We start from the raw sequence: 14644 nt of genomic DNA, 5'->3' as shown, positions 1-14644 counted from the left end.
TAAATGCAGTTTTGATTTAGAAATTTGGCTCCAGGTCAAAGAAAATGTTAAATGAACAAGAAAAAAAATATTCCAATTGATCTCTAGCCCCTATGGGCTCTTATTAAAGCTGTAATTCTGCCATTTCAAGGTACATTTTAGCCCTTCCAATATTCAGCAACAGATAGAACACTTATTACATAAATATAAATTAAATGATTAAACTTTACAAAAGGCCTAATTAAAACAATACAAAATATCTCAAAATTTTCTTACTAGCCCTGCCCCGGCTGCTCCAAATGCTTCTCCTCTGCCAACAGTCGCAACTCCAAAAGTCTCTCATTTGTTGGAACCTAATGAAAAGTTATGCTAATTTTTAAACTAGATTAGAAGCTGCTATTTCCCATACTGTAATCGGAGAAGAAACCAAAAAACAGCTAGAGAAATTACTTGCTTATGAGAATGCAAATCAGAAATGTCAAAGAGCTATAGCTGCAATTTCTGAGACTAAAATTATTATTGATTATTTAAAAGCTTATCGCAATCTAGGATCAGAAACTCAAAAGATGCAAATACTGATTGAGGCAATGGCTACTACCTTTAAAGAGGGAAATGAAGGATGCTTTAATTGTGGAAATAAAAATCATTTAAAAAGGGATTGCCCTAAGAAGGCTAATAAAATACCAAAAAATTTGCCCTTGCTGCCGTAGAAGAATGCACTGGGCCAAAAGTTGTAAATTTAAATTTGATATTGATAGAAAACCTATTCCAGGAAACTCCAAACAGGAACAAATTCTATCTTTTCCCTCAAACCCTCAACATCCGGCAGTGCTGCCGTCGATATACCAGCCCTAAATGATTTTTTCCTTTACCCTCAAACAGTCCCTACTAGAGTGCCTACCAGACCTTTTGGACCCCTGCCCCTACAAACTTTTGGTCTTTTGCTTAGCCGATCTAGTCTGACTTCTAAAGGAATTACTGTTCACCCTGGAATAATTGATTCAGATTATAAAGGAGAGATTCAAATTCTGATGTCATCTCAGATTCTATGGCAATTCAAAAAGGGGGACAAAATGGTTCAATTACTTCTTTTACCTTACATTTCTATTAATTCCTCTAATAATGTATGGACAGATGGGTTTGACAGTACAGATCAAAAACAATCTTTGTGGACATCATTAGTATCTGAGTATGCCCGACCAAATATAAATATCAAAATTAATGGTAAAAGATTTTCTGGTCTCCTTGACACTGGATATGATATTACTATTATTTCCAAACATTTATGGCCCAAATCCTGGCCTGTACAAAAGGTCTCCTGCAAAATTGCAAGAATTTCTCAAGCTAAAGTACAAGAAGTTTATCAAAGTGTTCAAATATACTCATGTGAGGGACCAGAAGGCCAACCTGCAACATTAAAACCTTATGTGATAAATGTACCCTTCAATCTAATAGGAAGGGACTTACTTATACAATGGCAAACTCAGATATACATTCCACATTTTTCCTAGGGGCCACTGCTCATTTAACAAACAAAACAATTATTAAAATAACTAAGAAAAATTATGAGCCTATTTGGACAAAGCAATGGCCCTTATGAAAGAAAAATTACAAGCTACTAAAGAACTTATAAACACACAATTAAAATTGAAACATATTGAAGAATCTTGCTCTTTTTGGAACTCTATTTTTGTTATAAAAAAGAAACATAACAAATGGTGTCTCTTAACAGAGTTTAGAAAAGTTAATTCTTTTATGAAACCTATGGGTACATTGCAACCAGAGATCCCATCACCTATTACTATTCCTCAAAATTGGCACATTATTATTACTGATTCACAAGATTGCTTTTTAAATATACCTGTACACCCTTTAGACCGGGAGAGATTCACTTTCTCTCTCCCTTATCCTAATCATATTGGGCCTCATAAAAGATTTCAATAGACTATGTTACCTCAAGGTATGCTTAAAAGTCCTGCTACTGCTGCTGCTAAGTCACTTCGGTCGTGTCCTACTCCATGCGACCCCATGGATGTCAGCCCGCCAGGCTCCCCCGTCCCTAGGATTCTCCAGACAAGAGTACTGAAATAGGGTGCCATTGCCGTCTCCATAACAGTCCTAGTATTTGTCAGAATTTTGTAGCCAAGGCTTTACTTCCTATGTGACAACAATTCCCTCATACATATATCATTAATAATATACTATAGCTACAAAAAAGAGAAATGATATTTTTGACACTGAATGGCTATGATATTCTTTAGACTCTGGAAAAAACTGATGAAAATAAAATCTTTTTTGAAATTGCAAAACCGGTTCTTCTTGCACTTGCAGTTAGGAGAAGGTTAACTTGTTAAAATATTTTTTTTTTTTTTTTTTGAGCTCCAGTTCTGCCTGGGAAACAAAAATAGGCCTAAGAAAAAACCTTAAGTTAACTCTTCTCATGTCCTTGGGATACACAGCCCACTCTATCTAGGACTCCAGCCATTAACAAATTGGTGGAGCTCAAAACAAATAAATAAAACAAAAGGATATTTTAAATTTCAAACGGAGAACTATGCCTATGTATCTAAAATTATCTATGTCTCAATGTATGTCTTTGTTTTTGGATAGTATGGAATTAATGAGCTCTATTTGGATTCAGCTTTACGTGAACTGAAGGGTATTCAATGTTGGGTATAATGTTTATTTAAATGTGAATGTGATTTAAATATAATTATTTGTTAATCTTGACATGTCTTGAGTCATCAACATTATATAATACTTTTATTATGCCTTGGTTTAAGGTAAACTAAGTTTGTCAACAAAAAGGTAACTCTTTATATATATATATATACACAAATATATAGATGAGATAAAAACTTTTAGATAAGCTCTATTAGAAATAATTGTATTTTTGATAGAATGATCTATTATCTATAATCTGGAGCCATCTCTTGGGATTGGAGTGACTTAGGTTTCTAGAGTTGTGCTGAACTAAGTAATAGAAGTTTGTTGAATGGCTGGGTCATTTCCAAATGAAGTAGGATTTTGAAGCGTTAATTGCTGAACATTGGCTTACTCTTAAAAGGGGTTTTTCTTGTAGAAGAGCTGAAGAGATTTTGAGCTGTTAATGAATATAAATATATATTTATATAGGAATGGATATATATATAATATGATTTGAGAAATATGTTCAATGGTCTATAAAATGCTAACATACAAGACATTTCATGGTTGCTATGGAAAGTAAAATATATGCTTTTAATAGAAAGATATAAGAAATGGCAAATAAAATGATAAATACAAAAATATTTTTTTAATTGTTGAAACATTTATTATAGAATAAAGTGGTATTTACATAAGCTTTACTAGACTAGATTTTCATTGTCATTCTAGCTACAGCAAATGTTCTTTCTCCAAATTAAACCAAGTTGGAAATAAGAGAAAAATTCTAGGAAAACAATATTTAACAGAATTAACTTTGGTCAGCAGATACATTCAGACTGCAAATATATTAGAAAATGCAGTTGAAATGCTTGGGTGGATCACAATGAAAACCACAAAGTATGGTATGTTTATTTGAAATAAACATTGCATTTGTTTACTATGCTATCATACTTTGTTTTGGCCTTTTAACTTTTAAAGATATTTAGTGCTAGAATTTTTAAAAGGCTTATGACAAATGAAGGAAAATTTTATGGCAGATTGATGTAACTCATTGTCCTGAACTTTCTTCCTCTTCCTTCTTACATGTCTCGATCAATACAAATTCTTCTTTTCTAGGGGCAACACCTCTCTAAGGTAAGACTACACAACATGTTATAACCCACCTATCAACTTACTTCACAATAATGAGAACACCTAATTCTATAAAAACAGACAATGACTCTGCCTATATTTCGAAGCAGTTCAAACAATTTTTACATTCATTCTCTATTAAACAGATTGCAGACATTCCTTATAGTCCACAAACACAAGACATGATTGGACAAACACATTACACACTGTAACTGCAAATAAAAAATTAAATAAGAGAAAATACACAGGAACACTTTTGTCTTCCTTGTCCAGAGCAAACTTTGCTAGATTCTGGTGTAGTGTAGTCTTTAAGCCTATAACTATTGTTGGTGTGACTATTTCTGTTCCCAATGTGTAGGATTCTTAAAGCAGGGCGAAAATGGCATAAAAAAAAAAAAAAGACACCATTTCCCGAATGGATTACTTGTTCCTAAGAATATCAGAAATGTGGAATGTTTGCCTTCTTTTCAGGTCTGTCTTGGAAGTGTAGTCATCCTCTTTAACACACTGAACAGTGAGATTCAACAGTTGCTAAGCTGCATTTCTTTTTCAAGGACAAGGTCAAATATATTTGGATGTGAGCAACATTTCATTTGTCAAGTTGTTCTGCATCACCTTTTCAATAATTTCACTTAGGAAAAAATATTTGAATGGTTACTCCTAATCCTTTGCCCCAAATAACATAAACCACAGCCAAATACCAGTCCCAAACAGATTTCTGAATGATTTTTTTCTTTTGGACTGAAATATTTCCTAAGAATGTTTTCATCATTATTGCTTTCCTCTCTTTTTATAACTATTGTTAATATAGCCTTATTTGTTATAAAGTTTTTAAACTTACCACAAAGAGATGTTTTGACAAAAGCAAAAAACAAACAAACAAAAAAAGAAGTTTTGAAACATTATAGGACACCTCCTTTCCTTTGCCCATTTGATATCAAGACGGGTTAACTAATCAATAGAAATCTAAGAAACTAATCTTACAGGGAAAGGATATGCTTCTATTTCTCCAGATGGATCCAACAAGCTCACATGACTTCCTCTTCAGAAGATTCAACCTAAGGGGGCCCCCAGCATTCAGACTAGAGATGAAACAGCAAAAAACCCAGGAAGAAAGAATTCCAATATAAGCCATGGCAACATTAAAAATTTCCAAAAAACGCCGCACTCGATGTCATCAACCTTATGATCTCCCTACTTGGGGACAGATAAAAACCCTTACTAATTAAACTGAAAACCTGATTTCTCAACAGGGAATGCCTCGGAATCCTAAAAATATTTTTCTTCGCTATGCTTGCTTTGCTTGCTTTTGCTTCCCCCGCTCAGGCTGACTTGATTGATCACACTTGCTGGGCTTATATACCTAACCCCCCTTTTTTATTGTAGGTTGTAAAATGGACAGATATAGAACCAATCATATCCACTAATGAGTCAACACATATGCCCCCTCCTTGGAACTGGAGGGGCCCTCTCATCCTGAAGAAAAAGAAAGACTAATTAATATCGTTCTAGGTTATGAAGTCCTTCCTTTATATACGGGCCCAGCAGAATTATGTATAAACGTTAGTCGACAAACTTGGGCTTTCGTCCTGCCTCCAGAAAAGGATTTTCAGACACTACTTGGATTATTTACTGCCCTTTCTTTGTTAGTGAGCCATGTTTATACTACTGAAACTTTAGGGAAAGAATTAGGGAAAGAACAAAGAACAACATGCAAAGGGTTTACTAATAAGAACTTTAAATATATTCCTGTTCATTAGGACAAATGTCAGGCCAAACCAAGAAAATTAATGTTTATAGCTAATCATACAATTATCAATTGGGGACCCCATAGTATGTGGTTATTGAACTGCTCAGATGATATTAACAATACTATGTATGATTATATTACTCAAGTAACATGGAAGGTTACTAATACTACAATGGAACATTACCATGACAGAGGACTTCTTGGCTAGCTTGATGATGGAATGGCCCCCACCTCGTCCTCGAATCATCTTTGATAAACAGATTGGGCCTAAACAATGGGACATCTGAAAACTTGCTGCAAACATCGAAGAACTTGGGACTTGGACCAGACATTCCACAGGGACCAATCATAGCTATAGCAATTATTTCTTTCACTATAATCAATCATATTTTATACAAGCCTATGTTCCACTTCCTTTTGTTGTAGCTATAGGAAATTTACAATTCAATAAGACTTTACGTTCTGTAACTTGCATAAATTGTAAATTATATATTTGTCTTAACTCCTCTATTTCCTTAAAAAATGACTCCCTTTTGATTCTTCGATCTCGACATAATCTATGGTTACCAATAAATCTCCAATAGCACTGGGAAGAAGGTCCCAAGGCTAGACTTGCTTCCCAGTTATTTACTAAATTGCTCTAATGATCTAAACGATTCATTGGATGGCTGATTTTTGACATTATAGGATTAATAGCTATTTGCACCATTGCTGTCATCACTAGCATTACTTTACAAACCTCAATTCAAACACATAATTTTATCCAAAATTGGACTAAAGATGCTCATACTATGTGGGCCACTCAGGCTCAAATAGATGAAGATATTCAAAAAGAAATACAGGAACTGAGAACAGCCATCAAATGGGTTGGAGATCAATGAACAGATGTACAAAAACAGATGATGCTAAAATATGATTGAAATTCTACTCAGTTTCATGTTACTCCTGTTCATTTCTATAATAGTAGCTACAACTGGAAACAAATCAAGTTTCATTTAAAAAAAAACATATATGATAATGCCTTTCTGAATGTACAGTTATTACAAAAAAGAAATATGTGAAACCTTTTCTTATAATTTGCCCTCTTCCACTAGTATGGGAACTTTAGCTAAACAATTGGCTGATCAATTATCTGGGCTAGACCCACATAGATGGTTTCAAAGCCTTAATCATAGCATTGGGTCTAGAACTATAATTTTGGTGATTGTCTTAACAATTATATTTGTTGTCTACTGTTGCCTTCATGCAAAGATTGTCAAAACTGAATAAACTCTGATGGTCAGAACTCTTCTTACAAATATTATAAATAAATAAGGGGGAATTGTCAGGGAATGTTTGATGGGAGGATTCCTACGTGCTGTCTCTCATGAGTCCTTTGTCCCTCTTCAAGCGGAACAGCACGCTGCTCCCAGGGACTGAGGTCATTGTGTGAGGCAGGCTTGGGTCTCCTTTACTAAACATTCTCTTTAGGACAAAACTGCTTAGTCTCGTTCCCCTTTCTTGAGATATGGATTGTGTCCTGACCTTGTGACTAACATTACCCCTTGTTCCCTTGGTAACAGTTGCTGTACGTTTGGTTTTCTGATCTCTATCATTCCCGAAAGAAGTTTCTTGTACCACAGCCTATATATACTCATAGGAAAATCATTAAAGCACCTTTGCTCCACCAGAGCTTAGGTCCCTGGGTCTTTTTTGTCTCTTTCTCTCTCTCTCTTTCACTTTCTTATCGTCGACTCCGTACCACAAGGTTCCGGTCCATTAAAGGACCCCAACAATACAGCATAGCACCAGCTGAGGCCTTTGCTGCAAGGACATCTCTATTTGACTTCTTCCTCTGCCCAATCCTGTGAAACAAATTAAACCAAGACTAAGCAGCTACTCTCTTAGGTCCTTCCATTTGGACCAGCCTTTTGTGGTCTGACCTTGCTCAGCACTATAAATAAAAATTTGTCTGGAAGAGAGGCATGGGTCAGGTAGGGAACAGCATATGAAATGTGTGAGAGAACCCAGTGGATTTCGAGAAATTCTGGGACAGTTAGGGCATATATGTATGCAAGCCTCACATCCTGAAACTTCCCTCGGGGTCTTATTATGTTCTAATCTCCTACTTTGTTTCCGGCTTCTACCAAGCCCAGCTCTGAAACTGGCTCTGACACGTGGCCCACTTCATGCAAGGCTTTGCATTTTATGCTCAGCTGTTTGGACATCATGACCAAAGCAATGGGTGATACTGAAGGACCATTTTGCTGGGGAGTAGCATGATCAGATTTGTTTATTTTAAGATCAGCTGGCTACAGTGTATAAATGGGAGCAAAGGAAAGAAAAGCAGAGTAACAAGGGTAGGAAGAGCAATGAGTAAGAGGAGCAGAGGGTAAAAGGTTACATGAACTTGGTAAGCTGTTTCCTGGACTTTGAAGAGGGCTACTTTAGAAAACAGCTATATTCTGGTAGTGCTATCTTGAACCTCAAGAACTAAGTGTTCAGGGGCTAACAACTAGAGAAGATGGCAGTAGTTCCGAGGACAATGTGCCCTTGATCATGGCTGGCAGAAAGCTGTAGGAACCTGGATCATATTGCCTGGGTTTGACTCCGAGCTCTGCCGCTTACTCACAATATATATTTAAGCAAGTTTTATTAACTGTGTCTGCATTTCCTCATCCAAACTAATGATTCCTCTCTCATGGAGTTGAGGATTAAATGCATTAATATATGTGAAGCACTTAGAAGAATGCCTGGCACATAGTGAATGCTTAATAACATTAGTTATTATCAGCCCAGCAGTTTCCTCAAATGTTTTATAGTCAGGAGAGCTGCTTTTCATTTATCAGAGCCCTGGGATCTCAAGAAGTAGTAAAGAGAAAGGAATGTATTTATGAAAGGTACTGAATATAATTGAAAAGATATACTGCTACTAGGAACTTCACCCTCTGCCCAGACCCCAGCCTCAATTTACTCCTTCCCCTTCCCCAGTGAGAAAGGTGAGCTGGGCATAGGAATTCCATGTGCTTAGAACTAAAGGAGATTCATAGTCACCAAGGTAAACCACCCATCCAACACTGGGTTCCTACTATAGCCTGCCTCATCCTTTGGTTCCAGCACCAGACTTGAACAGCAATGGGAAACACACCATTCACATCATCACAAAGTCTACAGTCCGGTGGAGAGCACAACCATACATGAACAACTATATGTACATGAACTGCTATATGTACATAGCAGTATAATAAATGCTACAGTGGAAGCTGTGAGGAGGGTGCTGTGGGAACAAAGATGGAAAACTATCTTGGGGCAAGTAGGCAACATTTCACTAAGATAATTATATCTGTGATGAATCTTACAGGATGAAGTTTTTCGTGCTAGCCACAGAAGACAGGGATATGAATTTGATGCAGAAGGAACAGCGAACTAAGACAGAATCTGGAAAGAACCCAGCTCATTTGGAAAATCTCCGTAGCTGGAATAGAGTTTCAAGAGTGGAAGAGGCAGAGAAGTGAGAAGGACAGACAGAAGTTTGGGCAGAGGACATAGGGTGTAAATCCTTCAAAGCAATGAAAAGAAATAGAGGAAAACAATAGAATGGGAGAGACTAGAGATCTCTTCAATAAAATTAGAGACACCAAGGGAACATCTCATCAAATATGGGCACAATAAGGGACAGAAATGGTATGGACCTAACAGAAGCAGAAGACATTAAGAAGAGCTGGCAAGAATACAAAGAACTATACAAAGATCTACATGACCCAGATAATCACTATGGTGTGATCATCACCTAGAACCAGACATCCTGGAATGTGAAGTCTAGTAGGCCTTAAAAAGCATCACTACGAACAAAGCTAGTGGAGGTGATGGAATTCCAGTTGAGCTATTTCAAATCCTAAAAGATGATGCTGCAAAAGTGCTGCACTCAACATACCAGCAAATATGGAAAACTCAGCAATGGCCACAGGACTGCAAAAGGTCAGTTTTCATTCCAATCCCAAAGAAAAGTAATGCCAAAGAATGCTCAAACTACCACACAATTGCACTCATCTCACGAGCTAGCAAAGTAATGCTCAAACTTCTCTAAGCCAGGCTTCAACCGTTCATGAACCGTGAACTTCCAGATGTTAAAGCTGTATTTAGAAAAGGCAGAAGAACCAGATATCAAATTGCCAACATCTGTTTGAAAGCTGATAGTGAACAATGTTGGATTCCTGATCTCTGAAGAAGATTTAGCTTTGGGACCAGGGACCAGTCTTGATCACTCAAGAGCTGTTGTGTAGCAGAGTTTGGGGGGGTTAAGGATGGGGAACACATGTATACCCATGGCAGATTCAAGTCAATGTAAGGCAAAACCAATACAATGTTATAAAGTAAAATAAATAGATACATTTTTTTTAAAAAAAGAAAAGGGACTAAGCAAGCTTCTGACACAGACATCAGAAGGGGTTGGAGAATGCCACCCATCCCCCCCACCCCCCAGTCCAGTGTTAGCAAGGGAGTTATGTACTTTTTAATTAATTATTACAGTAAATCAAAGTAATGTCTCAAGGTTATAAAGCTCTTACTATCAGTTCAGTTCAGATCAGTCACTCAGTCGTGTCCGACTCTTTGCGACCCCATGAATCGCAGCACGCCAGGCCTCCCTGTCCATCACCAATTCCCGGAGTTTACTCAAACTCATGTCCATCGAGTCAGTGATGCCATCCAACCATCTCATCCTCTGTAGTTCCCTTCTCCTCCTGCCCCCAATCCCTCCCAGCATCAGGATCTTTTCAAATGAGTCAGCTCTTCGCATCAGGTGCTCAAAGTATTGGAGTTTCAGCTTCAGCATCAGTCCTTCCAGTGAACACCCAGGACTGATCTCCTTTAGGATGGACTGGTTGGATCTCCTTGCAATCCAAGGGACTCTCGAGTCTTCTCCAACACCACAGTTCAAAAGCATCAATTTTTCGGTGCTCAGCTTTCTTCACGGTCCAACTCTCACATCCATACATGACCACTGGAAAAACCATAGCCTTGACTAGATGGACCTTTGTTGGCAAAGTAATGTTTCTGCTTTTTAATATGCTATCTAGGTTGACCATAACTTTACTTCCAAGCGTCTTTTAATTTCATGGCTGCAATCACCATTTGCAGTGATTTTGGAGCCCAAAAAGATAAAGTCTGACACTGTTTCCCCATCTGTTTGCCATGAAGTGATGGGCCCAGATGCCACTTAGTTTTCTGAATGTTGAGCTTTAAACCAACTTTTTCACTCTCCTCTTTCACTTTCATCAAGAGGCTTTTTAGTTCCTCTTCACTTTCTGCCATAAGGGTGGTGTCATCTGCATATCTGAGGTTATTGATATTTCTCCCGGCAATCATGATTCCAGCTTGTGCTATTTCAAATCCTGAAAGATGATGCTGTGAAAGTGCTGCACTCAATATGCCAGCAAATTTGGAAAACTCAGTAGTGGCCACAGGACCCTGGTTATTTATTATATGCAGAGTACATCATGAGAAAGGCTGAGCTGGAAGAAGCACAAGCTGGAATACAGTTCTTCTGTGTATTCTTGCCACCCCTTCTTAATATCTTCTGCTTCTGTTAGGTTCATTATTGTGCCCTTCTTTGCATGAAATGTTCCCTTGTTATCTCTAATTTTCTTAAAGAGATCTCTAGTCTTTCTCATTCTCTTGTTTTCCTCTATTTCTTTCCACTGATCACTGAGGAAGGTTTTCTTATCTCTCCTTGCTATTCTTTGGGACTCTGCATTCAAATGGGTATATCCTTCCTATTCTCCTTTGCCTTTTGCTTCTCTTCTTTTCTCAGCTATTTGTAAGGCCTCCTCAGACAACAATTTTACCTTTTTCTTGGGGATGGTCTTGATCCCTGCCTCCTGTACAATGTCACAAACCTCTGTCCATACTTCTTCAGGCACTCTGTCTATCAGATCTAATCCCTTGAATGTATTTCTAACTTCCACTGTGTACTTGGTAAGGGATTTGATTTAGGTCATACACGAATGGTCTAGTGATTTTCCCTACTTTCTTCAATTTAAGTCTGAATTTGGCAATAAGGAGTTCATGATCTGATCCAGAGTCAGTTCCCAGCCTTGTTTTTGTTGACTGTATAGAGTTTCTCCACCTTCGGCTACAAAGAATACAATCAATCTGATTTCAGTATTGACTATCTGGTCAGCATATTAATAAGCAGACATTACTTTGTCAATGTCAACAAAGGTCCATCTAGTCAAAGCTATGGATTTTCCAGTAGTCATGTTTGGATGTGAGAGTTGGACTATAAAGAAAGCTGAGTGCCAAAGAATTGATGCTTTTGAACTGTGGTGTTAGAGAAGACTCTTGAGAGTCCCTTGGACTGCAAGGAAATCCAACCAGTCCATCCTAAAGATCAGTCCTGAATATTCATTGGAAGGACTGACGTTGAAGCTGAAACTCCAAATCTTTGGCCACCTGATGTGAAGAACTGACCCACTAGGAAAGACCCTGATACTGGGAAAGACTGAAGGCGGGAGAAGGGGGCAACAGAGGATGAGATGATTGGATTGCATCACTGACTCAATGGACATGCGTTTGAGTAAGCTCCATGAGTTGGTGGCAGATAGGGAAGCCTGGTTTGCTGCATTCCCTGGGGTAACAAAGAGTCAGACACGACTGAACTGAAGGTCTTTATAACTATCCTGAAAGCAAGGGGAGAGTTTGAAGATTTCTAAGAAAAGAAGCACATAACTAGATATGTTCAGAAAGTCTTTGTGGCACTATTATGGATAAAAGAGAGCAGGACGATTACAAAGCCTCCTGGACATAATGAGGATGTCAATCCTCTTTGAGACACAAAATTTGAATCCACAGTAATAATGTGAATATTATACTAATTTCTAAAATGTAAAATCTAAGATATGACATAATTAAACACATTCCTCAGGACCATGTATATGATCAAGGAACTTTTTATTTATGAATTTTATGTTTGCTTCTTCCAAAGCACTCTTTTATAGACATGAAAATTCCAAAGACATTTTTTCCCAAAACAAATAGAGAAATGAAAAGATCAAGCTAACAAAACTGCATTTTTGTTTTAGTGTGAGTTTGTAGAAAAGTAAAGTATATATTGTCTGAAAAGAATTGCTCTATCAATTTCTACAAATGTTTCTGTTCCTGTGAAAACTCTGCATTGCTCAACATATGTGCCCATCAATCTCTACTAGTTTGAGCTGAGGATTAGTCTGGTAAAATTTCCCAATAGAATAACAAATACTAAAATGTCACTTCCTAAAACTGAGAATTTTATTCCACAAAGCTAAATTTAAAGCATAAGTTTAGAATTGAAAATAAATGTAATATATTCTGAAAGTGCAATGCATTAATAGTGTTTCACAGATTTTTTCCCCCTTGAAATTATTAGATATTAAAATTTAGTGTTTTTCTGTTAAAAGTAGATTGCATGTTTATAGTAAAACACTGACAATTAAGAAAAGTATAAAGGAGAAAACAAAAATGAATATTCATAAAAGCAAGACCTAGAAATAACTATCATAAATACTTAATACATTTCTTTCATGCATACATATATAATATTATATATTTATCATGTATCTATATTCATTTAAGTTATGCCATGAGCATTTCCTATAATATTCAATGTTCTCTGAAAATGATATTTTAATAGCTGTATAATATTACACCATAAGGCTATTCCGTAAATTATGCAACTATTAACTTACATGTGGGCATGAACATTGCTTCTAATTTTCTATATTTTAAGAATGGTATAATGCTCACTTTTGTACATGAATCATGTTTCACATCTCTACATCTCTGGTGACTTCCTAAGGGTGGAATCCTAGAACTGGAAATGTTGGGTCAAAGTACTTTTTTTTTTAATTTTTGCCACTTAACGCCAAGCTGCTTTTTGGATAGTTTTTACTAATTTAGAGCTTCACTAGCAGTCCACAGCTTGACAGACAAAACATAATTAATATTTCTTTTTCCTTATTAAATGAGAAGTGAGGCTTGTTTCATAATACTTTTTGGACAACTATATTCTGTGAATTGCTTTTCTATATCCTATTACTTACCAGTTTTCTGCCAGGGTATTGGTCTTCATCATCTCTTCTTTTGAATTAGGGAGGAAGGGAATTTCCTTTGAATTATGGATGCTTTGGGATGCTCAGGAATACCCCTTATGGGGGAGTTTGGGCTTTCTTTCTTCTTTGCAAGCTGGTTAAGCTATTGATCTGGGCTCAAAATCATGCTGCCAGTGGGAGCCTATTAAGGACACCTGGGTTAAGGTCCAGATCATGAAGCGCATAATTATTATATTATGCTCATGCTTTAGTCTTTTTAGTCTCTTTGTCATGTTTGTTGCAAAACAGAATTTGCCATTAGGCTTATTATAAATATTTGCAACCTGAAATCAAAACACAAAATTAAATCTCTTTATCAAGAATTTAAGAAAACTAAATAAATGCTTCAAATAGTACTTAACAATAGTGAGACCATACATAGTGTAGTCATTTAATGTTAAAAAAATGTAACATGCCTTTCATTTTCAACATGTTAACGTGTAGCTCTTCTTATAAATGTTGGGGAGAGAAAAAGATGACAAGAAAGCTAAGTAGAAATGATAGACTGAGGCATTATGCTTAACACTGACAGAAATGACCAGAGGATCACTTTTTTGAAAGAGATGTAGAATATTTTCGTTCATACACTGTAAATTAAACGACTAATTTTTAAAGTCTATGATCCTTACACATAACAGAAAATTGAGCCTTAATTCTGAATAAAGCTGACTCTTCCTGTTTAAGAGACCAGGTTAAGCCCCTGAAAGGATGGCTATGCCCCAAGGCACCTAGGCTCACTGAGGGGTGGGGAGGGGTGGGGTCTGGTGTTTTGCATCAATTCTAACAACTGTAACACAGAACAGGGTGTGGCAGCACGTGTGCACACAAAACCAAATGATGCTACAGGCACAGAAAAATCACAACATTGAATTTACACAAGGGGAGATGTTCTCATTGCGTTTTCTATAATAACCATGTCTTTTTTTCTTCACTGAAGAAGAGATCTTCCTCCTTTTCGAAGGTGAGCTGCTGGTATTATTATTCTGGTTAAGTCTTGTTACACTGTAAGATGGAGAAGGAAATAGCAACCCAC

The sequence above is a fragment of the Cervus elaphus genome, chromosome 16 (genome assembly GCF_910594005.1).
Source record: "Cervus elaphus chromosome 16, mCerEla1.1, whole genome shotgun sequence".
NCBI classification, from domain to species: Eukaryota; Metazoa; Chordata; class Mammalia; order Artiodactyla; family Cervidae; genus Cervus; species Cervus elaphus.
Note: the sequence above shows the minus strand (reverse complement) of the source record.